Consider the following 26511-nt stretch of genomic DNA (forward strand, 5'->3'; position numbering starts at 1 on the left):
TGAAAAAGTTCTAGTGTTGAAGATCAGCTCGTAATTGATGAAGAGCTTTTTGAACAGCGAAAGGGATCTGGATTGGGTGCATAGGACGGTGAGTCACAGGGCGTCTGACCGGAGTCCAACTCTGGACACCAACTCTACTCAACTCAAGGGCAGGCAGGGAGCCCCATCCCAGGGACCATAGGCGCCTGCGCCCTGCCGCGGCCCCGCCCCCTCCCAGCCTGGCATCCGGGGCTCGGGTAGGGGCGTGTCCGGGGAAATAGGGGCGGAAGGCAGCGGAAAGGAAGGATGTCGTGGGAGGCTGGAAGAGCGGGTAGGGAGGCGAGGCGGGGCGGGGGCGGAGCAAGGGGCGTGACGGAGCGGGCGCGCTATCACGTGATGTGCGTGGCGACGTGTCGGCCATCTTGTGTTGTTGAGGCTGAGGACTGACTTGGGTTCTGAGAGACTCCCTGTCCCGGACCGCAGGTAATCAGCCACTCCGTCTTACTCCCTTGCCCGGCTCCGCTCCGCGCCCCAACTCCGCGGTCTCCCGCCACCCCACACGGAGCCGCCAGGGCCTCCCACCTGCGCTCGCGTCCTAGCCGCTCCGGCCTGACCCGGCCCAGCCGCATGGACACCCACAGGCCGCCCCGGCAGCGGCCGCGGTCGGCTCGGGCGTCAGGCGAGGGGACAGGTCAGGTGCGGGGCCGGAGGGATCCTCCTGCCTGGCGGGGGACACGCCGGGCCCGGGCGCGTCTCGGCCGCCGAGCCGGGGAGCCCCCTCCTCCAGAGCCCGTTGGCATCGCAGGGGGAGTCGAGGAGGGGAAGAGGGTGATGGGGTGGGCAGTGTCAGGCCGATTTGCTCAGGGCCAGAGGGTTTGCCTTCTGCTACCTGCTTCTTGGGCCGGCCACCCGCGCAGCCGGGGGTGTCCGGGGTAACAGCTGTTTGGGCCGGACAGCTGCTTCGGCCGGCCCTCCTCCCCACACCTGGCCTCCGGGAGGTGCGCCTTTGCCTTCCTGACCGAGCGTCTGCACTGGGGAGACTCCTTCCGTGGCGAAAGGACTGGGTCTGGACCAGGCCTGAGACAAGGTGGAGTCATGATCTGAACCTGGGACCGAGGTCGGGAAAGTCGAGCCCGAGGCAGCTTTGGAACCCGAACATTCACGTCAGGTTGAAATGGACATTAGTCTTTACGTATCAGCAGTTTCCCACGAAGCACTTTGAATACTTCAGTTCTGTGACTGAAACATAAATCAGATTTATGTTTTCGACCACAGAAGGGTGTATGAAAGAAGCAGCTTGTATGATCGTGTTTGGGAAGCAATAACGTTGATCTGCATTTATGTAGCTCTGTGTTTTTTTTTTTTCCTTTTCCTTAAAGTCAGAGCACTTAAGCACACCTAGTTTCTCTGTAAGGAAGGTAAGTATTCCAATTAAACTTAGAAGAAATTGAGGATGGGGTGAAAACCTGTGAACAAGTTTCTTACCCAGTGTTCCGTATCTTGAATTTTAGGCGGTTTGGATTCCCAGTATTATGTTCAGGGAAGACATTCTCTCCTGTAGTGTTTCCTTTTTAGAATCTAATGACTTCTTAGATTTAAGACAATTTTCTCTTGTCTTTCGTTTTGGTACATTGTTTCATCCATCTAATATTTGCAGTTCTAGCCTTACAGAGTTTGTCCATTTTGGTTAGAGCATAAATGTGTTCTGTCATTCATTGATGATTTTATGTGTTTTACCAATTAGTGTACCAGATTTTGGAGTGCTCAAGCTGGATGGAATATGTACTTTTCTGTTGCATCAGATGTTGACATCAGTAGAGGACACCAGGAAAAAAATTTAGAAGTTGCGGGTATCTGGAAAAATGTCACACAGTTCTTCTTTACATTTAACACCAAGAAGTACACTGGTAATGGTGGTGATTTATAGGAAAAGAAATGGTTTTACACCTTATCTATACTTGACAGAGCGTTTTAGAGTTCGAGGCTGAGGATGCAGAAGGGACTATGTACTTCCATGCATTCATTCATTCATTTATGTATTCATTTATGTGACAGCTGTTGAAACTATTACACGGTTGGGTGCTGGGAGCAAAACAGACCAAAAATTCCTTTCTCAGTGGAACTGATTTCTACACAAGTAAAACCTTAGGTGAAATATATAGTGTTGTGGTAAATGATGTGGGGAAAAAAATGAGACAGGGGAATAAGATTATAGGGATTTGGGGGTTAATTTGGGGGTGGTGGTGTTAATTTTAAGTAGAGTGCTCTGGGAAGGTTGTATAGAGAAGCTTATGTTTGAGGAAGGACCTGATACTGGTTAAGGAGCTATTCCTGTAGCTATATGGAGAAGGAATGCTCCAGGCTAGGAAAGCTAGGGCAAAGATACTGAGGCAAAAACTGAGGTGGGAGCAGGTCAGGTGCTGGGAAAAATATGGAGGCTAGCTTGACCAGAGAGGCACAAGGTTGAGGGAGGCTAGTAGAATATGTGTACCCTACTCATGGGAGCTAAGATGAGAGGGGTTATTCAGTTATTTAGTCAGGGACTTAGAAATTTTTTCTGCACCTCTTATGACTGTTAGAAAGGGAGATCAGATTCTGGAGATTTAGGCCAGTATGCCCAGATCCTCTTCTTTCTGTATGACACACACTCCACCCCAGTTTGGAAAAATTCGGGCTGCTCATATAACATATCTCAGAAAATTGTCATGAAATATCTTTGTTAAACTTTTTAAATGAGATGGATGATAAACTGCCCAAAAGAATTGTTTTCAAAGAAGGGACTCTTTGGAATACTTCTGAATATTTGAAAATGTAGGGAAATTAATTTGCTTTGAAGTTTAGACACATCATTAAGAAATATAACCTGGAAGAATGATTGAATCATCAAATTAATTCACATTGTTCTTAATCTGATTAATAAGAATTGAGAATTTCTCTTAATTCTGTTCTGTCCAGCCTAGTTTAAATTTCTCAGGGTCTCTTTCACTAATTTGTTTGTATGTCTTTTGTAACATTTTACATCTGTAGAACTTTTTGTGCTGAGTTATTTCTTCACTTTTACTTTTCAGATTCGTTCTCCAATTCTTTGATACCTAATAGGCTTTTTTCTATGGAAAGAAATTTTTTTCCGATTCCCCTCTAGCTTATCTCCATATGCTTATTACTGAGCTTTCAAAAATGTTTTCTTTTGTTTTAATTCACCTGAGGAATTTAATATCTTGGTTTTGAAATGCTTTTGCTGGTGAGTCAAGTTGCATATATGAAAAATAATTTGTCATAGCTTGCTTGAAACTCATGAGAAGAGAGGAATTACAGCTTCAGGGTGTGAGTAGAGCTCCTTGTCTAAAAGGAGACATAGCAGTGATAGGGAAGAAGTGGTATCTTAACGAATTGCCTTTTTCCTTCTTGCTCCTTCGTTGAATTTTTGAAATGACATTTCCGTATTCTTTGATGTCGTATCAGCTCATTCATTCTCATGACTCTGCATTTTCATACTTCATGTGTCTTTTTGTGTGTGTGTGTATGTGTTGACTTTCACACTGAAGATGACACTGCTGATAGTGATTGTTGTCTGGGAGCACCTTTGGATGAAAAGATTATTCCTGTCCCTTTTACCCTTGTCATTCTAAAAAAGATCTTTGATTTGTGCAATTTTCAAAGACTGACTTGATTTGTAGTTCTCCATTATCTCTTGCTAATTAAATTTTCAGTACTTTATGTTTTATTCTATTTCTTATAGATTATAGTGGGACCAGTCTCATTAGGTTGAATCTACAGCCTATGTTGGTGTTAATCCGGGTATCTTAGAGGCAAGTTAAGTGTCCATTTTCCTTTAGCAGTTTGAATTGCCTTAACATTATTTGGTCATCGTTGTAAAACTCTGAACCCAAACCTTTTTTTCCCCTTTTAACCCTCCTAGGATTTTATGGTGATCAAGTTCTAGGATTTTCACTCTTTTTTTTTTTTTTTTTAAAGATTTTATTTATTTATTTGACAGAGAGAGATCATAAGTAGGCAGAGAGGCAGGCAGAGAGAGAGAGATGAGGAAGCAGGCTCCCTGCTGAGCAGAGAGCCCGATGTGGGACTCGATCCCAGAACCCTGAGATCATGACCTGAGCCGAAGGCAGCGGCTTAACCCACTGAGCCACCCAGGCGCCCTTCACTCATTTTTAATGTCTTGAAAAGCTACATTTTAAAAAATATAAGTAGATTTTCACTCCATAGGCAAGCTTACTTACAGAGTCCTAATATTTCTTGACCTGATTAGCATTTTTTCATTTTTTATGAAGGCGACTGAGAAATATAGTAGATTAATTAATTATACAGGAATGCAGAATGATACCTTTGTTGAATTGCCCATGTATATGTGTATATACACACACACATATATGAATATATATATGCGCACGCACACACACACATATATATATATATATATATATATATATTTTAAAGATTTTATTTATTTATTTGACAGAGAGAGACACACACAGAGAGAGGGAACACAAGTAGGAGGAGTGGAAGAGGGAGAAGCAGGCTCCCCACCGAGCAGGGAGCCTGATGTGGGGCTTGATCCCAGGACCCTGAGATCATGACCCGGGCTGAAGGCAGATGCTTAACCGACTAAGCCACCCAGGTGCCCCGAGTGTGTATATATTTTTAAGTAAGCTCTGTGCCCAACTTGGGGCTTGAACTCATGATCCCAAGATCAAGAGTCACAGTATGTTCTACCAACTGAGCCAGCCAGGCACCCTGAATTGCTCATAATTTTTTGTGTGAGGTTGAGGGAGGAGATGGAGGAGGTTTGAAAAACCTCCCTTAAGTGGCCACAATTAAGTTTATAAAAATATTTTCAATCTGTTATGTACCTATCTGCTTCAAGTAATTAAAGTACACAATATTATATTTTCTTGTTAACCACAGAGTTTCATTAACTACAAAGAACTTGAACTTAATTTATATGTGTAATGGGGGATACTCTTGAGCTTGTTCTCTTGAGTTAGGCCTAGAGAACTTTATTACTTAGTTCTTCCCCTCTTTTCCTTTGCCTGCCCTTATAAGAATAGACTTAAGTGCATGAAGTTGATTGACCTTTTGGACATTATAATAACATGGCTGCTGTTTTTGAAAAATTAAATCAAAAGGCAGACTTGGCTTACAGTGCTTTTTTGCTGTTAATAAAATTATCAACTTTAATTTGTAATTATTGTTTTTTGACTCATAGCAGCATTCAAAGCATTATTTGATTTTATCTGAGAAACCACTTGAAGCTACTGTTTCAGTCCACTCCTTGTCACTTGAAATATCAATGTCCTGTGGATTTTTAAGATGCTGTCTCAGTAGAGCCTCAGAAGAAGTTGTGATTTTTGCATCGGAAAGTACACCTGGAGCTTTCCTCCTTGGGCATTTTGGCAGTGGTTATATTTCTTGGGGTCCCTGATTATTTGCATAGGATACATCCTGTATTACTGTGTTGTTGGCTGTCATTTTTTTCTATCAGGTATGCTTAAAAATTAATACCAAAGCCCTGTAATGTGGTTTTGAATGAAAACCCTAAGTCATCACTTTCCTAAACCCTGTATTTCCTAAACCCTCATTTGTTAGCTTCATCTGAATCACTTAGAACTTTTGTTAAAAACGTGTTTTTTAGTCCCATTCCAGAGCTACTGAGAGAAACCCTTTAAAAATGAAAGTGGCAGTTTATAAGCACATAACGTTGATTCTAATATTATAACCAGGTTTGGAACTTTTTCTGTAAAACTACTCATGATAAGAAATTATGTTCTTATAGTTTTCTAAGAGATTGATTCTTGGGTCAATTATTTTAATACTTTTGTTATTTACAGTGTTAAAAGGACCTGAACAAAATCTGCTCACACCTCCTGCTGTGAACCAGCAGAACTTTTGAACAGGTGAGTGTTGAAGGGAAGCACAGAGCTGAGGGCTTATATAAACATAATTTTTGCATTTAACATTTCAGGGGTTTTTGCCCTATGTATTTTCCTGAGGTTATAGATAGTGATAAAAACAACTTCTCAGGTACTGCTCAGATTTTTTTATGAACCGTAAGAATAATCATGCCCTTTCTGCATTGATCCTGGTATGGAATTTTTGTCTTAAACTGTTGTAATGATTTTCTGATGGTGTGAAACAGGAAAAAGAATGCTTTGGGGTCAGGAAAAAGGACTGTTGGCTTTCATGAAGGACACAAACCAGAAACTGGAAAACATTCAGGAGCCAAGACAGTCTGGATAGTACTTAACTCTCTGCTGGCTAGTCATTGTCCTCTCTTGTCTCTTTTTAGCCTGCTTTAATTGTCTTTTCACAAACTGGCCTTTTTCTGCTTTAACACATGGGAAGAAAATCACCACTTTATTCCTGGAGCCACATATGAACTCAAGCTTTAGTGCCACTAGCCAGCTGGTTACTAGCTCATTGCCCATGTTTCAGATTCCTGGGAGAGAAAACTTGATTGGTTGAAGTTTGTTCAGTTCTCTGTCATTGGTCCAGTTAGTATGGCCTTAGGGTTGGAGTCTAGAGATGCAAATGTAGTTGAAAAATCTCACTTCTATGAGTGGATGCAGGTCTCAGAGAAGTTGTAGTGCTGGCTCTTCTAGGTAGAAGCCCACAGAACCTTCTGGATGTTTTTCCTTTCCTAGAAAAATTTCCTGTAGTTAGGTTGGCAGTTTCAGTTAATATGTCCTGAAGAGTTAAAGTATATGCTTATCTTTTGGTCAGTGAGGCCCAGTAGGTCTCACTGAGCATTCTTGTTTGAACTTTCTAGTGCAATATTTTAACAAATGTTCTTGATTTAGGGGGTTCAGAGGAGTGTTTGTGATAAAAGTTTAGCAAATGAACATAAGAAAGTGAGAGACTTGGTTTTTGGAAAAATTCATTGATTATTTTTTATTTTTTATTTTTTATTTTTTATTTTTAAAGATTTTATTTATTTATTTGACAGAGAGAGATCACAGTAGACAGAGAGGCAGGCAGAGAAGCAGGCCCCCTGCTGAGCAGAGAGCCCGATGTGGGACTCGATCCCAGGACCCTGAGATCATGACCTGAGCCGAAGGCAGCGGCTTAACCCACTGAGCCACCCAGGCGCCCTCATTGATTATTTTTTATTGATCACTTTTATAAATTTTAATTTCTGGGTACTTTTTATAGTATTAAGCACCCTGGAGTATTAGGAAGCCATGGAGAGTTTGAAGACTGGGTCTTTCTTTCTTTCTTTCCTTTTTTCCTTCCTTCCTTCCTTCCTTCTTTCCTTCTTTCCTTGATTCCATTTGTTTATTTGAGAGAGAGAGAGAGAGCACAAGCAGGGGGAACAGCAGAGGGAGAGGGAGAAGCAGACTCCCCGATGATCAGGGAGCCCGATGCGGGGCTTGATCCCAGGACCCTAGGATCATGACCTGAGTGTAAGGCAGATGCCCAACTGTCTAAGCCATCCAGGTGCCCAAGGGTGGGCCTTCCTACATGTGAATATGTATTCACATTATTTGAATTATAGCAGGGATTTTTCACTGTTGAGAAAGAATCAATGAGATATAGTATAAACTTTTGTATTGACGTGTTTTTGTATTCCAGAATTACTAGGTAATACTGAAGTTTTTTTTAATGGAGCATTTTGAAGCCCTGTTTATTTTTGTTTATAGCTTGTATGTACTTGGTGATATCTAATTTTTTTTTATGACTTAAATCTTGTTGGTGTGTTGGTATATTGAGTTTTTTTTTTTTTTAAAGATTTTATTTATTTATTTGACAGAGAGAGATCACAAGTAGGCAGAGAGGCAGGCAGAAAGAGAGGAGGAAGCAGGCTCCCTGCTGAGTAGAGAGCCCGATGCAGGACTTGATCCCAGGACCCTGAGATCATGACCTGAGCCGAAGGCAGTGGCTTAACCCACTGAGCTACCCAGGCGCCCAGGTATATTGAGATTTTTGATGCAAAGCCTAGGGATTACTAATAAAAGTTATGTATTATAGAGTATGTATTCAATGACAGGCCACGGATGTGACTTCCTCTGATACTTTTTTTCAGCCAGGGTTTCTTTAGCAGATTGCAGCTGAGTTCATTTTTAAGGTAGAATAGTCTTCTCTTATATTGTATGTTTTCTTTAATTTGGATTTTGAGGTAAGGTATATTCAGGCTAATTGAGTTAAGGCTTTGTGCAGTTTAAAAAGATTGCCACACAATCTGTGTAAAACTTCCACAGGCTCTGGGGATCCCTCTCTGAAAAACATTGGCTTGTTGAAGAGATTATCAAATGACGTGGTAATGTTTGTGGTGGTGTAATTTTTTCCGGAATAGTTTACCAGTTGCTAATTTTGTTCTTTCACCAAAAGGGGAAAAACTAGAAATGTTTACATATTGTTCAGAAGCTATGGAGAGAATGACAGTTAACAGCTTTTCTTCTTACTGTGATATCGTGGCCAGTATGTTCTTTGGGAACAAAGCTTCTTTTATTCAAGTTGTCCTGGCCCTGGAGAAAGTCTTGGGGACTCTGGTCTCTTCTGTATTGGTTCTTTGGTTGTGGTTACTGACAGGAATTGGCAGAGGTACTGTCCTGGAACTTTCTAATTGGTAAATCATGGCTCAGGCCTTGAAGGCATGGTCACATCCAGGGGCTCTCATGATTAGCTTCTTGAGAATTGAGGTGATACCGTCCAAACCATGGTCAGTTGAGGGACTGGATATGAGGCCATCCTGTAGATCAGTGGGTCAGAGAGCTTTAATTTATGTTTTGTAATCTGACACTATTATTTAGTCTTTGAAACTATTTCTACCATTTTTTTTTTAAGATTTTATTTATTTGACAAAGAGAAAGAGAGAGCCTGTACAAGCAGGGGGAGTGGCATGCAGAAGGAGAAATTGGCTCCCTGCTGAGCAGGAAGCCCTATACGGGACTCTCTCCATCCCAGAATCCTGGGATCATGACCTGAGCCAGAGGCAGACGCTTAAGGGACTGAGCCATCCCAGGGGTCCCTCCGCCATTGTTAATGAAGTTTCTGATAGTATTTTAGGAGGATCTGTTGTCTTCCCTACCCAGAGGCCTTACTATATTGCTTAATTGAGTGATGCAGAGGGTTAGAAGTGGAAGAATAGTGGAACAGAGTGGGAGATTGGGAAAAGGAGAAAAAGTGACTTCCACAAAATTAATTCCTCTGAAACTTGGAAATAGAGGAAAAAGGAAAATGTAATCAAGCAGTATCGAGCACTGTATCATTACTTAGTTAAAAGTTTGTGACCTTTTAAAGCAGTGTTATGGGGACACCTGGGTGGCTCAGTCATTAACATCTGCCTTCAACTACCATAATGATCCCAGGTGCCTGGGATCAAGCCCCACATCAAAACCCCGCATCCTGGTCCCTGCTCAGCGGGAAGCCTGCTTTCTCTCACTCCCACTCCTCCTGCTTCTGTTCCCTCTCTTGCTGTCTCTCTCTGTCAAATAAATAAATAAAATCTTAAAAAGGGCAGTGAAATGTAGGTTTACTTTTCTGTTAATTATTACTTGTAACTTGAGGTAAATAAGGTAACCTCTTGTAGGCTTATTTCCATTACCTGTAAAGTATATCCTCTCGTGGTTGTGAGTTAAGAGTCTAAATGCCCTGTGTAATGCCTGGCACCTAGTAAATGGGCTCTCAATAGATGGTAGCTTTTATGATTGTTATTGCTATGTAAATAGGTACATTTTGATTATAAAATTTCATCTTTGTAATCTGAATAGAGACATCAGCGATTTTCTTTGTAAGTCTTTTTTGTTTTGTTCTCCAGCCAACAAATATTTGAATAGCTGCTTTGTGATGAGTCCTGGGCTAGCCATAGTGGTGAGCAAAACACACAAGGACCTATCTTCATGGGGCTTATAGCCCAGTGGCAGAGTCAATCAGAAAATGATATAAGTAAATTTCAAAATGTGAAAAGTCTCTCTGTCCTTGGAAAAGATACATTTATTTTTATTTTTTTGGGGGGGATATATTTTTGAGACCTAGATACTTTTTAAGTAAGTGTTGCATTTTGAATGTTGGTGTTCTTGTTGTCAGTGGTATTTTATGCCCCTTGATAATGCTTTTCAGGATATGTATGTTGGTCCTAAGTTAATTTATGTATTTCTTTTGTCTTTTTTTTTTTTTTTCTCTGAGATAGGGATTCTCAACTTCTTGCTCTTAGGTCTTCTTTATCCTTTTATTTTTTATTTTATTTTTTTATTTTAAAAAAGATTTTATTTATTTATTTGACAGAGATCATAAGTAGGCAGAGAGGCAGGCAGATAGAGAGAGGAGGAAGCAGGCTCCCTGCTGAGCAGAGAGCCCGATGCGGGACTCGATCCCAGGACCCTTAGATCAGACCTAAGCCGAAGGCAGAGGCTTTAATTCACTGAGCCACCCAGGCGCCCCTCCTTTATCCTTTTAAAAGGTAGAGTACCCGAAAGAGCTTTTGACTTTAGTTTTGTGTGTCTGTATTATGTTGAAAAATTTAAAATGATTTCTTCATTTAAAAGTAACGGTCATTTCGTTACATGTTAACATAAATATAAAGATTTTATTTATTTATTTGACAGAGGGAGATACAGCGAGAGAGGGAACCCAAGCAGGGCGTAGAGGCAGAGGGAGAAGCAGGCTTCCTGCCTAGCAGGGAGCCCAGTGTGGGGCTCTAGCTCTATCGCAGGACCCTGGGATCATAACCCAAGCCGAAGGCAGGCGCTTAACTGAGCTACCCAGGTGCCCCTATAAATATATTTTTAATGAAAAACACCCATTTTTAAAAAAAGTATTTATTTATTTACTTATCAGAGAGAGAGAGAGAGAGAGAGAGCGCGCGCGCACATAGGCAGAGTGGCAGGCAAAGGGAGAAGCAGGCTCCCTTCGAGCTAAGAGCCTGATGTGGGACTCTTTTTTTTTTTTTTCCCCAATTTATTTATTTTCAGAAAAACATTATTCATTATTTTTTCACCACACCCAGTGCTCCATGCAAGCCGTGCCCTCTATAATACCCACTGATGTGGGACTCTTATCCCCGGGGTGCTGGGATCATGACCTGGGATCATAACCGACTGAGCCACTCAGGCATCCCCAAAACACCCATTTTCTAAAATATTTTTAAGTTTGGTGAAAAGAGTATCATGGCTTTACAAACTTCTCGCAAAATGCTTTTATGTCTTCAGGGAAGGCAGCTGAATTCTTGTATCTGCTTCTGTGTTTAGTCAGTTGCTGTTCATTACTTTGGTTGAAGTATAGGAAGGACATTCATCCTCACAGAAATATGTATTTAGTTGGAAAAGGGGGGAATATTTTAGGACCTTTTCCAGTAATTGCAGATACTCTTTGTACACCAAAATTGGACAGGTGGTAGTTTTTAAAGGTTAGTTGCAACATGAAATTTGAATTCTATCAATGCACCTTTTATATTTTGTTACATTAAAAAGCATTGGTCTGTTTCCCACCTTAAAGGAATATTTTATATAACACAGTATCAAAAAATGCATTCATATAAATCATTACCCATCAGGAAAGCCTTTAATTATTGGGAAAGTCTTCAGTACTGGAAAATCCATCAAACTCATGGTGGTGAATAGTTTTCCAAAATTCCGATTTTGCTTGAAAGCTCAAATTTTATTATTGGCAACAAGTACAGTATTTTTTGTTTTTGTTTTGTTTTTGAAGTGACAGTGTCAATTTGTTCATTTTTGAAAAAATACCTGCTAAATACTGGGGTCTGGGTGTCATTTTCTCTTTGACTGCTTTGCATGATCAGTGCAGTGCCAGCACTGAAAAGTGCAAATAACATCTTAGTATTGTTAAAATAATAGTGTTTTTTTTTTTTTTTTAAAGATTTTATTTATTTATTTGACAGAGAGATATCACAAGTAGGCAGAGAGGCAGGCAGAGAGAGAGAGAGGAGGAAGCAGGCTCCCTGCCGAGCAGAGAGCCCGATGTGGGACTCGATCCCAGGACCCTGAGATCATGACCTGAGCCGAAGGCAGTGGCTTAACCCACTGAGCCACCCAGGCGCCCAAACATCATGAATACCTTGAAAGAGTTTCAGAAGACTTTACCTTGAATTGGTACTCTTGGAAATGGAACAGTTTTCAATGTCCTATTTACATATGATACATAGGGTTTATTTTTATTTGTTATTATTATTATTTTTTAATTTATTTGACAGAGAGCACAAGTAAGCAGAGGGGCAGGCAGAGAGAGTGGGGGAAGCAGGCTCCCCGCCAGGCAGAGAGCCTGACTCGGGGCTCTATCCCAGGAACCTGAGATCATGACCTGAGCCGAAGGCAGAGGCCTAACCCACTGAGCCACTCAGGCGCCCCTAGTTTTTGTTTTTTAAAGCATTAGAAAAATAAGTAATAGTTTGAAATAGAAACTGGAGTAAACATATCATTGAAGTTTTTTTTAGATTTCAGTGAGGTTTTTTGTGCTGGATAGATACGATTTGTTCATAAGTTGTGATTAGTTATAAAATAGTTCTCTTTAGTAGTCTTATAAAATCAGTCTTCTATGTCAGCGCTGTCTTAAAAACTTTCTGCTATGATGGCAATGTTCTGTAAATCTGTACTATCACATACTTGTAGACATTAGCTGCTTACGACTTTTGAGCACCTGAAATGTGGTTAGTGTGATTGAGGAACAAAGTTGCATTTTTTTAAGTTCACAAAACGCTTGAGTTATTACCTTATTTTTATAGTAGTCTTTTTTTAAAAAAATGATAGTCTTTATTTTATTTGTAAGTATTTAGGGATGTCTGGGTGGCTCAGTTGGTTAAGCATCTGTCTTTGGCTCAGGTCATGATCCCAGCATCCTGGGATCGAGTCCCACATCAAATTCCTTAGCCTGCTTCTCCCTCTTCTCTGGCCTTCCCCCTTGCTTGTCCCTACCTCTCTCTCTCTTTCTGACAAATAAATAAAATCTTTATTTTTATTTTATTTTTAAAAAATATTTTATTTATTTGACAGAGAGAGAGATATCACAAGTAGGCAGAGAGGCAGGCAGAGAAAGAAGGGGAGGCAGGCAGAGAGAGAGGGGGAAGCCAGCTCCCTGCTGAGCAGAGAGCTTGATGTGGGGCTTGATCCTAGAACCCTGAGATCATAACCTGAGCTGTAGGGAGAGGCTTTACCCACTGAGCCACCCAGGTGCCCCATAAGTACATTTTCATTGAGTCATTTAAAGGCACATACTATCAGTGTGATTTATCACTGTTAATGTTACCTTGATGTATGGTTGACTTTGATTTCTTGTCAGGTTTGTCCACTATAAAGTCACTCTTTTCTCTTACCCCTTGAGGAGCTGAATTAAATTTTACTAATTTTAAATATAGCCACCTGCAGTGAAAAGGTGCTATGTAAGATAGCATAGTTCTAGACATTTTTCCTTAGTTTTAAATTTTATCAAAAATTTTATTTTTTTAAGATCTTATTATTATTTTTAAAGATTTTATTTATTTATTTTTCAGAGAGAGAGAACGAGCACAGGCAGACAGAGTGGCAGGCAGAGTCAGAGGAAGAAGCAGGCTCCCCGTGGAGCAAGGAGCCTGATGTGGGACTCGATCCCAGGACACTGGGATCATGACCTGAGCTGAAGGCAGCTGCTCAACCAACTGAGCCACCCAGGCGTCCCAAGATCTTATTTTTAAGTAATCTCTACACCCAGTGTGGGGCTTGAACTTACAACCCCGGGGTCAAGAGTTGCGTGCTCCACTGACTGAGCCAACTAAGTGTCCCTAATGTTTATTTCAGTCAATTTAAAGAAGGATGATTTTGGGGGCGTCTGGGTGGCTCAGTGGGTTAAGTCTCTGCCTTTGGCTCAGGTCATGATCTCAGGGTCATGCTCAGCAGGGAGCCTGCTTCCCCCTCTCTCTCTGCCTGCCTCTCTGCCTACTTGTGATCTCTGTCTGTCAAATAAATAAATAAAATCTTTTTTGAAAAAAGGATGATTGGGACGCCTGGGTGGCTCAGTTGGTTGGACGACTGCCTTCGGCTCAGGTCGTGATCCTGGAGTCCCGGGATCGAGTCCCACATTGGGCTCCCAGCTCCATGGGGAGTCTGCTTTGCTCTCTGACCTTCTCCTCGCTCATGCTCTCTCTCACTGTCTCTCTCTCTCAAATAAATAAATAAAATCTTTAAAAAAAAAAAAAAAGAAGAAAAAAGGATGATTTAATGTAAAAGAAATATAAAATGTTAATCATGGAATGTATTATTCTCTGAGGGAGGCAGTCTATTTTTAATAAGCTTATTAGTCTTTTTAAAATTCACCTGTTTTTTGAAGTATAACTTACATAGAATAAAATGCCTTCGTTTTAAGTATGCTCTATATTAAATGTACATTTTGATGAATATTGATAAATGTATATACCTGTGTAGCCATCACCACAATTAAGATATATAACATTTCCTTCACCTGTAGAAGTCGTCTTCTTTTATAGTCATTTTTCCTCCCCCACTACTGAATCTGTTTTCTGTGACTGTAGATTAATTTTGGTTCTTCTAGGATTTTACATAAATGGAATTATTCCGTATATATTCTTTTTGGGTCTGGCTTCTTTTGCTCAGCATAATGTCTGGTTCATTCATGTTGCTGCATGTATCAGTAATTAGCTTTTTGTTGCTGAGGATATTGGGTATGACTACTACAGGATTTGTTTATCCATTCATCTTTGGATAAACATTTGGGTTGTTTTTGTTTTGGGGTTGTTAGGCATAAAGCTGATCTTAGTTTCATGGCATGGGTAGTGAGTGATTCAGATTTTGCTGGATAACAGTGCTTGTCACAACACTGTGTATCTGGAATTTAAATTTCTTTTAGGGTGAGGAGAAAAGTCAGTAGAACATCTATAATTTTTTTTGAACATGTGCCATAAAAATAGTAAGAGAAATAAATAGTATTTTGCAAGGTCTCATATATACTGTGTGGTCCAGATAGATGTAGATAATTCTTTTGACTTTTTATCACTTTCTCAGAAAAAAGTTCTTTGTTCCTTTTCCTAGGGTTAACTGTCTAGTAATGAAATGAATAACTGAAGTCTAATTTTGCTTCATGAAGTTTTGTCATCTGTAAATGTATTTATACATCAGTAAATGTATTTATTTATTTGACAGAGATCACAAGTAGTCAGAGAGGCAGGCAGAGAGAGAGAGGAGGAAGCAGGCTCTCTGTGGAGTAGAGAGCGTGACGTGGGGCTCGATCCCAGGACCCTGGGATCATGACCCAAGCCGAAGGCAGAGGCTTTAACCCACTGAGCCACTGAGGTGCCCCAGTAAATGTATATTTTTAAAAAGTTCAAAAATGTTTGCAATTTGGGGTTCCTTGGTGGCTCAGTTAGTTAAGCATTTGACTTCAGCTCAGTTTATGATCTTGGGGGCCTGGAATCAGGCCGGGCATTGGGCTCTGTGCTCATCGGGGAGTGTGCTTGTCCCTCTCCCTCTCCCCCTGCTTGCGCTCTCTTGCTATCTCTCTCTCAAATAACTAAATAAGATCTTAAGATGTTTGCATGTTAGTGTACCTGCTGGCTCAATCAGTAGAGCATTCAACTCTCGATCTCAGAGTTGTGAATTCAAGCCCATGTTGGGCATGGAGCCCAGTTAAAAACATTTTGCATGTTTAAAAATGAAGATCAGATGGGTGCAAAAGGAAAAAGTGTTTTCTGTTACAATAGTTGGGAGTAGAGTTTCCTTAAAAAAATTTTTTTTAAAGAAGATTTTATTTATTTGACAGAGACACAGTGAGAGCGGGAACATAAGCAGGGGGAGTGGGAGAGGGAGAAGCAGGCTTCCCGCTGAGCAGAGAGCCTGATGCAGGGCTTGATCCCAGGACCCTGGGATTGTGACCTGAGCCGAAGGCAGACACTTAACGACTGAGCCACCCAGGTGCCCCTAAAATATTTTTTAAGGTTTTTTTTTTTTTTTTTTAGTAATGTCTACACCTAATGTGAGGCTTGAATTCACAACCCTGAGATCGAGTTGCATACTTCACTGACTGAGCCTGTCAGGTACTCCCTTAAAAAAAAATTTTTTTTTTAAAGATTTTATTTATTTGATAGAGAGACATGGCGAGAGAGAGGGAACAGAAGCAGGAGGTATGGGAGAGGGAGAAGCAGCCTTTGCGCCGGGCAGGGAGCCAGATACAGGGCTCAGTTCCAGGGTCCTGGGATCATGACCTGGGCAAAAGGCAGACGCTTAACGACTAAGCCACCCAGGTGCCCCTTAAAATTGTTTTTTAAACTGAGTTAATGTTCAAAAAGATACTGACTTTTAGGGGTGCTTGGGTGGCTCAGTTGGTTAAGCGTCTGCCTTTGGCTCAGGTCATGATCCCAGGGTCCTGGGGTTGAGCCCCATGTTGGGCTTTCTGCTGGGCAGGGAGCCTGCTTCTCTATCTCCCCCTCTCTCTCTTTCTCAAATAAATAAAAATCTTAAAGAAAATTAACTTAAATTTTTTTTGGGGGGCGCCTGGGTGTCTCAGTGGGTTAAAGCCTCTCCCTTTGGCTCAGCCCCACATCTGGCTCTTAGCTCCACAGGGAGCCTGCTTCCTCCTCTCTGTCTCTGCCTACTTGTGATCTCTGTCAAATAAATTAAAAAAAATTGTTTTTTTAATTTAAAGATTTAAAATTTAAAGATTTTATTTACTTATTTGAGAGTGAGAGAATGCATGTGTGAGCATGAACGGAGGGGAGGACACAGAGGGAGAGGGAGAGGGGAGGGCTCCATTCCAGCACATTGGGATCATGCATGACCTGAGCTGAAGGCGTTCAATGTTATTTTCTGTTTTTCTTTTTCTTTTCTTTCTTTTTTAAGATTTTACTTATTTTACAGACAGAGATCACAGGTAGGCAGAGAGGCAGGCAGAGAGAGAGAAAGGGAAGCAGGCTCCCTACTGAGCAGAGAGCATGACATGGGGCTCGATCCCAGGACCTTGAGATCATGACCAGAGCTGAAGGCAGAGGGTTTAACCCACTGAGCCACCCAGGTGCCCTCTGTTTTTCTTTTTAAGATTTTATTTATTTGAGAGAGAGCACATGGCCAGGTATGTGCCCAAGTGGTGGGGAGGTAGAGGGAGTGGGAGAAGCAGACTCCCCACTGAGCAGGGAGCCCAGTGTGGTGCTCAACCCCAGGACCCTACAATTGCCACCTGAGCCGAAGGCAGGCACTGAACCAAGTGAGCCATGCAGGTGCCCCTTTAATGTTATTTTCTAGGAATAAGAATATTTTCCTACATAATCACAGTAAAAATTTCAGTCATAATTAACATTAATATAGTACTATTACCTAACCCATGACTCTTATTCAAGTTAATAGTTGTCTCTTTAATGTTTCTTACAGCATAATTTTTCTTGTTTCAAGATGAAGTTAAGAATCATACAGGCACTTGGTCTTTATATCTCTAAGTCTCCCTTAATCTGGGATGATTCTTCAGTTTTTTTGTTTGCTTTTTGTTTTTTATTTTGTTTTTTAAAAATATTTTATTTATTTATTTGACAGAGAGAGAGAGATTACAAGTAGGCAGAGGGGTAGGCAGAGAGAAAAGGGGAAGCAGGCTCCCTGCTGAGCAGAAAGCCCGATCCCAGACTCAATCCCAGGATCCCAAGACCATGACCTGAGCCGAAGGCAGAGGTGTAACCCACTGAGCTACCCAGGCACCCCTTGTTTTTTTTTTTTTTTTTTTTGACTCTTATGACTGATATTTTTGGAGAGTATAGTTGATTGATTTTGTGTCCTATCAGGTTGGGTATATCTGATGTTTTTTCAAGATGAGCTTCAGTTTATGGATTATTGTCAGGAATGTAACAGATACTGCATTGTTCTTCTCATTGCATCAAGTCAGGAGGCACATGGCGTCCATTTGTTTCAGTGTTAATGATGTTACCTAACTTAGTCAGATGGAAGAGATGCAGAGGGCAGGTACGTGGGAGTGGGTGCAGAGCTTCAGTGCTCTCTTTGCATACCACCTTCTCCTTGAAGCTCCACTGTAGTTTGTTTATTCGTTCATCTGTGGATGATCATTTGTGGTGATGAACACAGTAGCCAAATGTCAGTTTTTAGTAATTATGAATAAAGCTACTTGAATATCTTATCTTTGTCTTTTGGTAAAAATTTCCCTTGAATATATATCTAGCAGTGGATTATGGGATTATGGGGTAGGCATATATTGAGATTTTGTAGATATTGCCAAACTGTGTTCTGAAGTGGTTGAACTAATTTGCACTAATGGAGTTATTAATGTTGTGTTATCTTAATCCAGATCTAAGGTAAAAATAGCTTGCTGCTGGAATGGGGGTAGAACTATTCATTTATTTGAGACTGTGTGTGTGAGGAGTGCTAGAAGAGTAGCTCTTTTTTCTGCCTTTGGGAAAATGGAGGTAAGGAAGTGTGGGGGGAGTTTCAGTTTCCCATGTGTTCATTCTGGTAGTCTTTGTCAGATGTGGATAGTACAGCCTGTACTTCATCCCAGATTTGCCATAATTTGGGGGGAGCCAAATTTTACATCCAGGAGATGGAGATTTGTAGCAGTGGACAGTTTTTATAAGAAAAAATAAAAAAGAAAGATTCAGGAGATTTTAAAGGAGTACATGTTTTGAATTGTTAGTAGTGGTAGCTAATTAGGTTTCACGACTTCTAGAAGCCATATCAGGGAACACTTTCAGAGTCAAGCTGTCAGCTGCTGTGCTGGGTTCTGATTCTGCTTTGGCTTCTTCTTGCTATGTTTCTCCAGTTAGAACTTAAACTACATAGATCTGCAGCTCCTTCATGTTAGTAGTGATTGTGTGTGCCTAGAAGTTGTCTGGCTTCTTGACACTTTGCCAAATTGTGAGAAAATGGTAGACTTAAGAGCTGAGAGGCCAAGGTCTCCCTTTTCTTTGTTGCATACCCAACAATAAAAAGAACTGGGTTGATGTCTTCTCTCTCCTCTTTTATTTATTTTTTTTAAAGGTGTTTTTTTTTGTTTGTTTGTTTGTTTGTTTTTTTTTTTAGAATTTTTATTTATTTATTTGAGAGAGAGAGACAGTGAGAGAGAGCATGAGCGAGGAGAAGGTCAGAGAGCGAAGCAGACTCCCCATGGAGCTGGGAGCCTGATGTGGGACTCGATCCCGGGACTCCAGGATCACGCCCTGAGCCGAAGGCAGTCGTCCAACCAACTGAGCCACAAAATTTATTTATTTGACAGAGAGATCACAAGTAGGCAGAGAGGCAGGCAGAGAGAGAAGGGGAAGCAGGCTCCCTGCTGAGCAGAGAGCCCGATGCGGGGCTCAATCCCAGGACCCCAGGATTACGACCTGAACCGAAGGCATAGGCTTTAACCCACTGAGCCACCCAGGCGCCCCTCTCCTCTTTTAAAAATGTATTCACATGCATATAGAGTGATAGATGTCCCAAAGAGGAGCTGAGGAACCCAGGAAAACTAGAAAAATACATAGAGAAAAAGGAAAATAATTATACTAGTAATCAGAGATAAAATAATTGCTAGTGAGGACTAATTTAGTATAGAGTTGTTAAGATGTTGACAAAAAGGCCAGGTTATATTGTATTGGTTGTTAAGTATAGGATGCAGTTTATCAAAGAAAACCAATTTCCTGGTGTTAATCATAGAGGGAATATATTAGTTGAATTCACTTATAAAGAATTTTGAGTAATGGACAATGTCTGAAAGAGTGGTTATATAGGTTATGTAGCTATTTTTAAGTCAACTCTCAAAAATTTGAGCGTAGACCTATGTCTGAGGTCCTTATCCCAGAATTGGAGTAGCCAAATGAGAGAAAAGGTCAGAGGAGGGAGATGAGAGCCTTACCTTCTGTTCTGTCATAGTTGCTTAGGTATGAGAAAGGTATGCTAATAGGGTGGTCTTTGAACTAACAGTATTTTGCATGCATTCTATCTGAAACACTTTATACCATTATGTCCACTATGTCTTTTTCCAGCTCCTTCCTCAAAGGGTGCTTCTATATTTCAGAGACGCTAGGATGAGGACTTGTCTCAGAATTTTTGAGGACTGCTAACTCCATTGTGTCATGTGTTACTGTTATCACTGGGCATGAGATGAATGAAAGTCCATCTGGTTATTCATCCCTTTTGTTGTTTCATCTCCATAACCACTGAGTTTTTTCCCCCGTTGACCCAGTCTCATGGTTTAATTTCTTTCCAAGAACTTTTTTTTTTTTTAAAGATTTTATTTATTTATTTGACAGAGAGAGATTACAAGTAGGCAGAGAGGCAGGCAGAGAGAGAGAGAGGAGGAAGCAGGCTCCCTGCTGAGCAGAGAGCCCGATGCGGGACTCGATCCCAGGACCCTGAGATCATGACCTGAGCCGAAGGCAGCGGCTTAACCCACTGAGCCACCCAGGCGCCCCATCTTTCCAAGAACTTTTATTGAAGTTTCTGAGGTGTCATTTTTGGGGTTGCCTGGGTGGTTCAGTTGGTTAAGCGTCTGCCTTTGGCTCAGGTCATGAGCCTAGGGTTCCGGGATAGAGTCCCGGGATAAAGCGCAGCGTGGAGTCAGCTTCTTCCTCTGCCTTTCCCCTTGGCTTGTGCGTTCTCTTTCTCTCTTAAATAAATAAAATCTTCAAAAAAAAAAAAAAGTGTCATTTTTGTGTGTTAAACCTTTTCATATGTTAAACTGTTCATAGGCAGTTTTTCAGCTTTATTAAGGTAACTGAAGCCCATCCTGCCTTGATATTTTGCCTTCTTTTTAGCCCTCTGAGGTTACCAGTACATTTCCCTGCACAGTGGTAGCTGTGTTGGTAGGCACAATCAGGAACTTGATTCTCTTCCATTCATTGCCTGTTCTTTTCCTTTGCAAGGGTCACCATTTAGTCTGGTTTACTCTTGTTGTCTCTATATAATTATTAATACTCTGCTTGTACACACGTTTTCTGTGTATGTATGTACATAAACTGTACCCCTCATGTGGGGCTTGAACTCAGAACCTTGACATCCAGAGTCCCATGCTCAACCCACTGAGCCAGCTAAGTGCCTCCGCTCACCACATTTCTGTAACTACTCTTCAGATCACCAATGACTTCGTTGTGGAAGCTAGTGAAGACTTTTCAGTCTTTGTCTTTTTTGATTTCAGTGTTTGAAACTTTTGAACTATAGAAACTTTAGAAAAAAAATTGTGCCAGTACTGTCTTTGTTGTATAAACAAATTAGAAACTTACTAGGAGAATTACTGTATATAATTCTACCATTCAGAAGTAAATATTAACATTTTGGGACATCCTTATGTATACCTACTAAGAATATATTTTAGAATGTGTCAAATGTTATATTGTCTGTACTCTATAGCCTGCCTTGAACACTTAATACGTTGTTGACATCTTTTTATGTCAGCGAATGTAGTTATTTGTTATTATCACCTGTCTCTCTCTAGGTATGTAGGTCTGGCTTCCACAGTATCTGCTGAATTTCTAACACCCCTCCTTTCCTTTTAGCTCTTGCTAATTTGTTCTCCTCCTGGTGTCTTGAATGATCTTCCTAAAGTGCCAGTTTCAAAAAAACAAAAACAACAAAAAAATGAAATACCAGCTTCATCCTAGACATTTTCTTGTCCTAATCTTTTATAGCCTTTCATTGCCCTTGGGATATAGTGTATAAAGTCTTCTATGGTATGGCCACGAATTTACCAATCTTCACTTTAGTTTTTAGCTGTATTGAATAAATGGATAATCTCCCCAAATATCGTGGCTCTTTCTCCTATCTGTTTAAATTCAGTGAATGTGGAGAAAGTGAGAGTCCATGATAGGATGCAAAGTTAGTGCTAGAGATCTCTAATCTTTCTCTTCTTGCCAGTATTCTCCTGCATTATGTTTGCTGAGCTTTGTTCTTGTCTCTTGAGCTTGTCCTTGCTTGACTTCTGCTTTGGGGTAGTTTCATTCAATTTTTGGTTATAGTTAAGTAGATTTATATCCAAATCTATTTTCTCATTCCCCCTGACTCTGTAGTGGAATATAGTCTTTATTAATGGTGTTTTGGGGTATTTCCCCAGGTGCTTTCATTTTGACCAAAACCACGATTGTCTTTCCTCCCAGATTTTATTTTTCTAACTTCTGTTTACTTTCAGTTCTTACATGCAGATTGAAAAAGCATTCCACCTCAGTATAGAATCCTGTAGGTCCCGTTCCATTTCTGCATCCTTTGTTTAGATTTTCCTTTCCAAAGGGACCAGTGCTGTTGCTGCTGAGGAAATGGAGTAGATACTTAAATAGACCTTGGTTTTATGCATGCCATTGTAAGAGAGGGAGGACAAGGCAGTCCTGGCTTGAAGGAATGGCATGAAGAGACGAAAGAGAATGCTGTGGAGAGTAGAAAAGTTCTCATTTGGCCTTGAGTTTGGAGGTGAAACAGTAGGAGATTGAATTGAGGAGGTATGGGTTATCAGATTGCTGGGGACCTAAAATACCAGGAGTTTTGCTATACATGGTAGGTTTATTTACTTATTTATTTTTATTTTTATTTTATTTTTTAAAGATTTTATTTATTTATTAGACAGATTACAAGTTGGCAGAGAGGCAGGCAGAGGGGGAGGGGGAAGCAGGCTCCTTGCCAAGCAAGGAGTTCAATGCGGGACTGGATCCCAGGACCCTGGGATCATGACCTGAGGCTAAGCAGAGGCTTAACCAACTGAGCCACCCAGGCGTCCCAATTTATTTATTTTTAAAGCTTTTATTTATTTGAGAGGGAGAAAGAGAGAGCCAGAAAGAGAACACAGGCAGGGAGGGGGGCCAGGGGAGAGGGAGAAGCAGGCTTCCAGCTGAGCACGGAGCCGATGCGGGGCTTCATGCAGGGCTCAATGCAGGGCCCACATCCCAACCTTGGAATCATGACCTGAGCCAAAAGCAGAGGCTTAACTGACTGAGCCACACAGGTGCCGCATACCCACACAAGCGTCAACCATATTGACCGTTTTACAGGGGGTAGGCATGACCAGAATGGTGCTTTGGGAAGAATAATCTTGTTGGTTGTGAGTAGTTAGTGATCAGGAATTAAATTAGAAATTTTATTGTAATAATCCAAACATGAGTTAACAGAGGCTTAACTATAATGAAAGGAGAGTGCAAGAGGAATCTTGAAGGAGGAACTGACCAAATTTGAGACAAAATGACAGGGTATAAGGAAGCAGGGAGGAAGAAGTTGCAGATGATTTTGTACTTTTAAGCCTAGCTGACCACTGAGTTCTGAGAACTAGGGTACCTTGATCAGTTGTTGACGAGGTAGATATCTAGGAGGAGCAGGGAACTGAAAATGCCTTCTAGGTCATGGGAGAAAAAAATCAAGTCTGTAATTCAGAGCAGGGCGAGGGTGGTGGTGGTGGGGCCCTTCCCAGGGTGTTGAAAGTCTGGAAATTTCCTTGCTCTTGTTATGATGACAACCCCAATCTCCAAGTGTTCCTTATTCTGTGACTTAGTAGGCAGAGTTCTACCATTGTGGTAGAGAATACCATTGTAGATTAAAAAAAGGTTCAAGACAGTATCTAAACAGAGTTTATAGTTAAACCATAGGTATGCTGAGGGAAGTCAGAAAAGAGAAACTTTTGGGGAATGGCAACTAAATCGGAAGGAAACACAGGAAAACAGTACTAGTACATTATTGGTCATGGAAGGAAAAGGAGAAGAGTTTTGAGAAAAGGCAATCTAGAAAGGCAGAAGAGCACAGCATCCAGAGTCTGGTTCAAATCCTGACTTGTTGTAAAAATTCAGGACTGTTTTCTGATGGTCAAAAGTCTCCTGGGGCTTTGAGTTGACCACATTTAGCTCAAGGCCGAACCCCTATGCATTTCAGGACCTCCTTGCATCCTTAGAAAGACCAGTTGAGAAATAGGCCCACTTTCCATTCTGACTAATTTATAATTCAGAGGCATTGGGTAAGACAGTCTCTCTAGTACATATATAAACACATTAGAACTGGTGTCATTTAAATGAATGTGGAAGGAGCAGTCTAAAGTGGGGAATTCAGAATTAAAGATTATAATACTGTAAGCATTTAAATGAGATTTCTTCAACAGTCATGACTCTTAAGATTTCCTGTTTTAATTCATAAAAGAGAACAGGTAGAACACCATTCTGAGTAATATAGGTCTCTTTAGTGATAATTAAATCACAGATTATTATTCTTGGTTCTTAAGAGTTTTTGAGAAGGGCGCCTGGGTGGCTCAGTGGGTTAAGCCACTGCCTTCAGCTCAGGTCATGATCTCAGGGTCCTGGGATCGAGTCCCACATCAGGCTCTCTTCCCAGCAGGGAGCCTGCTTCTTCCTCTCTCTCTCTGCCTGCCTCTCTGCCTACTTGTAATCTCTCTCTGTGAAATAAATAAATAAAATCTTTAAAAAAAAAAAAAGAGTTTTTGAGAAATTTTTACATTAGGAAGTAATCTTATGGAAACCATGTTATAAGTGGTAGTTAGGTTTCCAGCTCAGGGCATTAAAAAAATAGCTTTTAAAAAAAAGATTTTATTTATTTGACAGACGGAGATCACAAGTAGGCAGAGAGGCAGGCAGAGAGGGAGGGGAAAGCAGGCTCCCTGCCGAGTAGAGAGCCCTACGCGGGGCTCTGTATCAGGACCCTGAGATCATGACCCAAGCTGAAGGCAGAGGCTTAATCCACTGAGCCACCCAGGCACCCCTAAAAAAATAGCATTTAATAATTTGTGTAGTATGGTTAGGTAGTTTGGCACTACCTGAAAGGTTTATAGGTGGAATGGTAAACAGGACCAGAACAGGATTTCCTTGCTTGTTCCTTAGATTCTGCCTAAGTCTAGGGCTTCTCCTGTAATTTAGTCCTGCTTTCTGCAGTTGGAAAGGTTAGGCATTACACAGCTCTAGGGACTCCATTTGCATCCTTTATGGTATTAGTGGCCATGGAGCTTTCTGCTTCTGAGGCCTGCATCTCCTTAAAGTAATAAAGGGGGAATTAAAAAAAAAATCTCTTAAGTGATTCTAATATCTTCATAACTATCAAATCAGTTTTTATTTTTTTAAAAATATTTTATTAGTGTGTGTGAGAAAGCACAAGTGGCGGGCGGGGGGGAGCTGCAGAGGGAGAGGGAGAAATAGGTTCCTGGTGAGTAGGGAGCCCAGTGCAGGGCTTGCTGCAGCGCTTGATCCCAGGACCTTGGAATCATGAGCTGAGCTAAAAGCAGACGCTTAACCAACTGAGCCACCCAGGTGCCCCCAAATAATTCAGTTTTTAATGGAGAGTCATTTGCCTTGTAAATTCAGTCTGGTTCAAATCTGCTTGCTTTATAAAATCAGAGCTGTTTTCCGATGGTCCAAGTCCCACGGGGGTTTGAGTATAAAACATTTGGCTGGATAGGGTGTAAAATGGTAGTAAAAACACTCCCTCAGGATGTTTTGTCTTACAGTGAAGTCTTATGGTTGATGTAGCCTCTGCAGGTCTTTAAAAGCCAAGTAGGTCCACTTTTTAAAAGCACACTGAATTGATTTATGCCAAATATGGCCACAGGACTGTATTGATTTACAGTGGGCATCTTCTTGGGGTCTGATCATCACTACCTTGGCAAGTCATTTCAGTTGGAATGTACCATAATTTAATTGAATCCAAGTGTTCATCAGTTGTGAGATTCTTTATGTATTACTGAAGAAGAAATCCTCATACTATGACGTAAGCTCTGCTACAGAGTTTTTTAATTACTTAGATTTTTTTTTAAGATTTCATTTATTTGACACAGAGAGCACAAGTAGGCGGAGCAGCAAGCAGAAGGAGAGGGAGAAGCAAGCAGAAGGAGAGGGAGAAGCAGGCTCCCTACTTTGCAGGGAGCCGATGTGGGACTCGATCCCAAGATCCTGGGATCATGACATGTGCTGAAGGCAGATGCTTAACCGACTGAGCCACCCAGGTACCCCCCCCCCTTTTAAAAGAGATTTTAATTATTTAAAATTTTTAAATTAAATTTAATTTTTTTAAAGATTTTATTTGACAGAGATCACAAGTAGGCAGAAAGGCAGGCAGATAGAGGAGGAAGCAGGCTCCCTGCTGAGTAGAGGTGGGGCTCGATCCTGTGACCCTGGGATCACGACCTGAGCTGAAGGCAGAGGCTTTAACCTACTAGCCACTCAGGCATGCCTAATTACTTAAAATTTTTATTTTCATTATTTTCCCTTCAGTTGTCTGCAATGGCTCGCTTATTTTACATTTTCAGATTCAAAAGACATTTTAAAATTATTACTTTTTGGGACGCCTGGGTGGCTCAGTGGGTTAAAGCCTCTGCCTTCGGCTCAGGTCATCATCTCAGGTCCTGGGATCGAGCCCCACATCGGGCTCTCTGCTCAGCAGGGAGCCTGCTTCCTCCTCTCTCTCTGCCTCCTTGTGATTTCTGTCTATCAAATAAATAAATAAATCTTTAAAAAAAAATAAAATTATTACTTTTTAAGTAATCTCTACACCCAACGTGGGGCTCCAACACATGACCAAGCTCAGGAGTTGGATGTTCTTTTTTTTTTTTTTAAAAGATTGTATTTATGAGACGGAGCAAGTGTGTGGCACACAAACACGCATGCATGCGGGCATGCGTGAGTGAGCAATCATGAGCTGG

At 41.1% G+C, this 26511-nt stretch overlaps 1 protein-coding gene across 3 annotated transcripts in view; it reads left to right on the forward strand.

Annotated features, from left to right (window-relative positions):
• Positions 1 to 375: 375 nt before the first annotated feature.
• Positions 376 to 26511, forward strand: part of GIGYF2 (GRB10 interacting GYF protein 2) — a 149387-nt gene continuing 123251 nt past the window's right edge. For all 3 annotated transcript variants that reach the window (XM_044241863.1, XM_044241864.1, XM_044241865.1), the window contains exons 1-2: positions 376 to 462; positions 5826 to 5891. The gene's annotated coding sequence lies outside the window, so the exon portion shown is untranslated. The remainder of the gene's footprint in view (positions 463 to 5825; positions 5892 to 26511) is intronic.

The sequence above is a fragment of the Neovison vison genome, chromosome 3 (genome assembly GCF_020171115.1).
Source record: "Neovison vison isolate M4711 chromosome 3, ASM_NN_V1, whole genome shotgun sequence".
NCBI lineage: Eukaryota > Metazoa > Chordata > Mammalia > Carnivora > Mustelidae > Neogale > Neogale vison.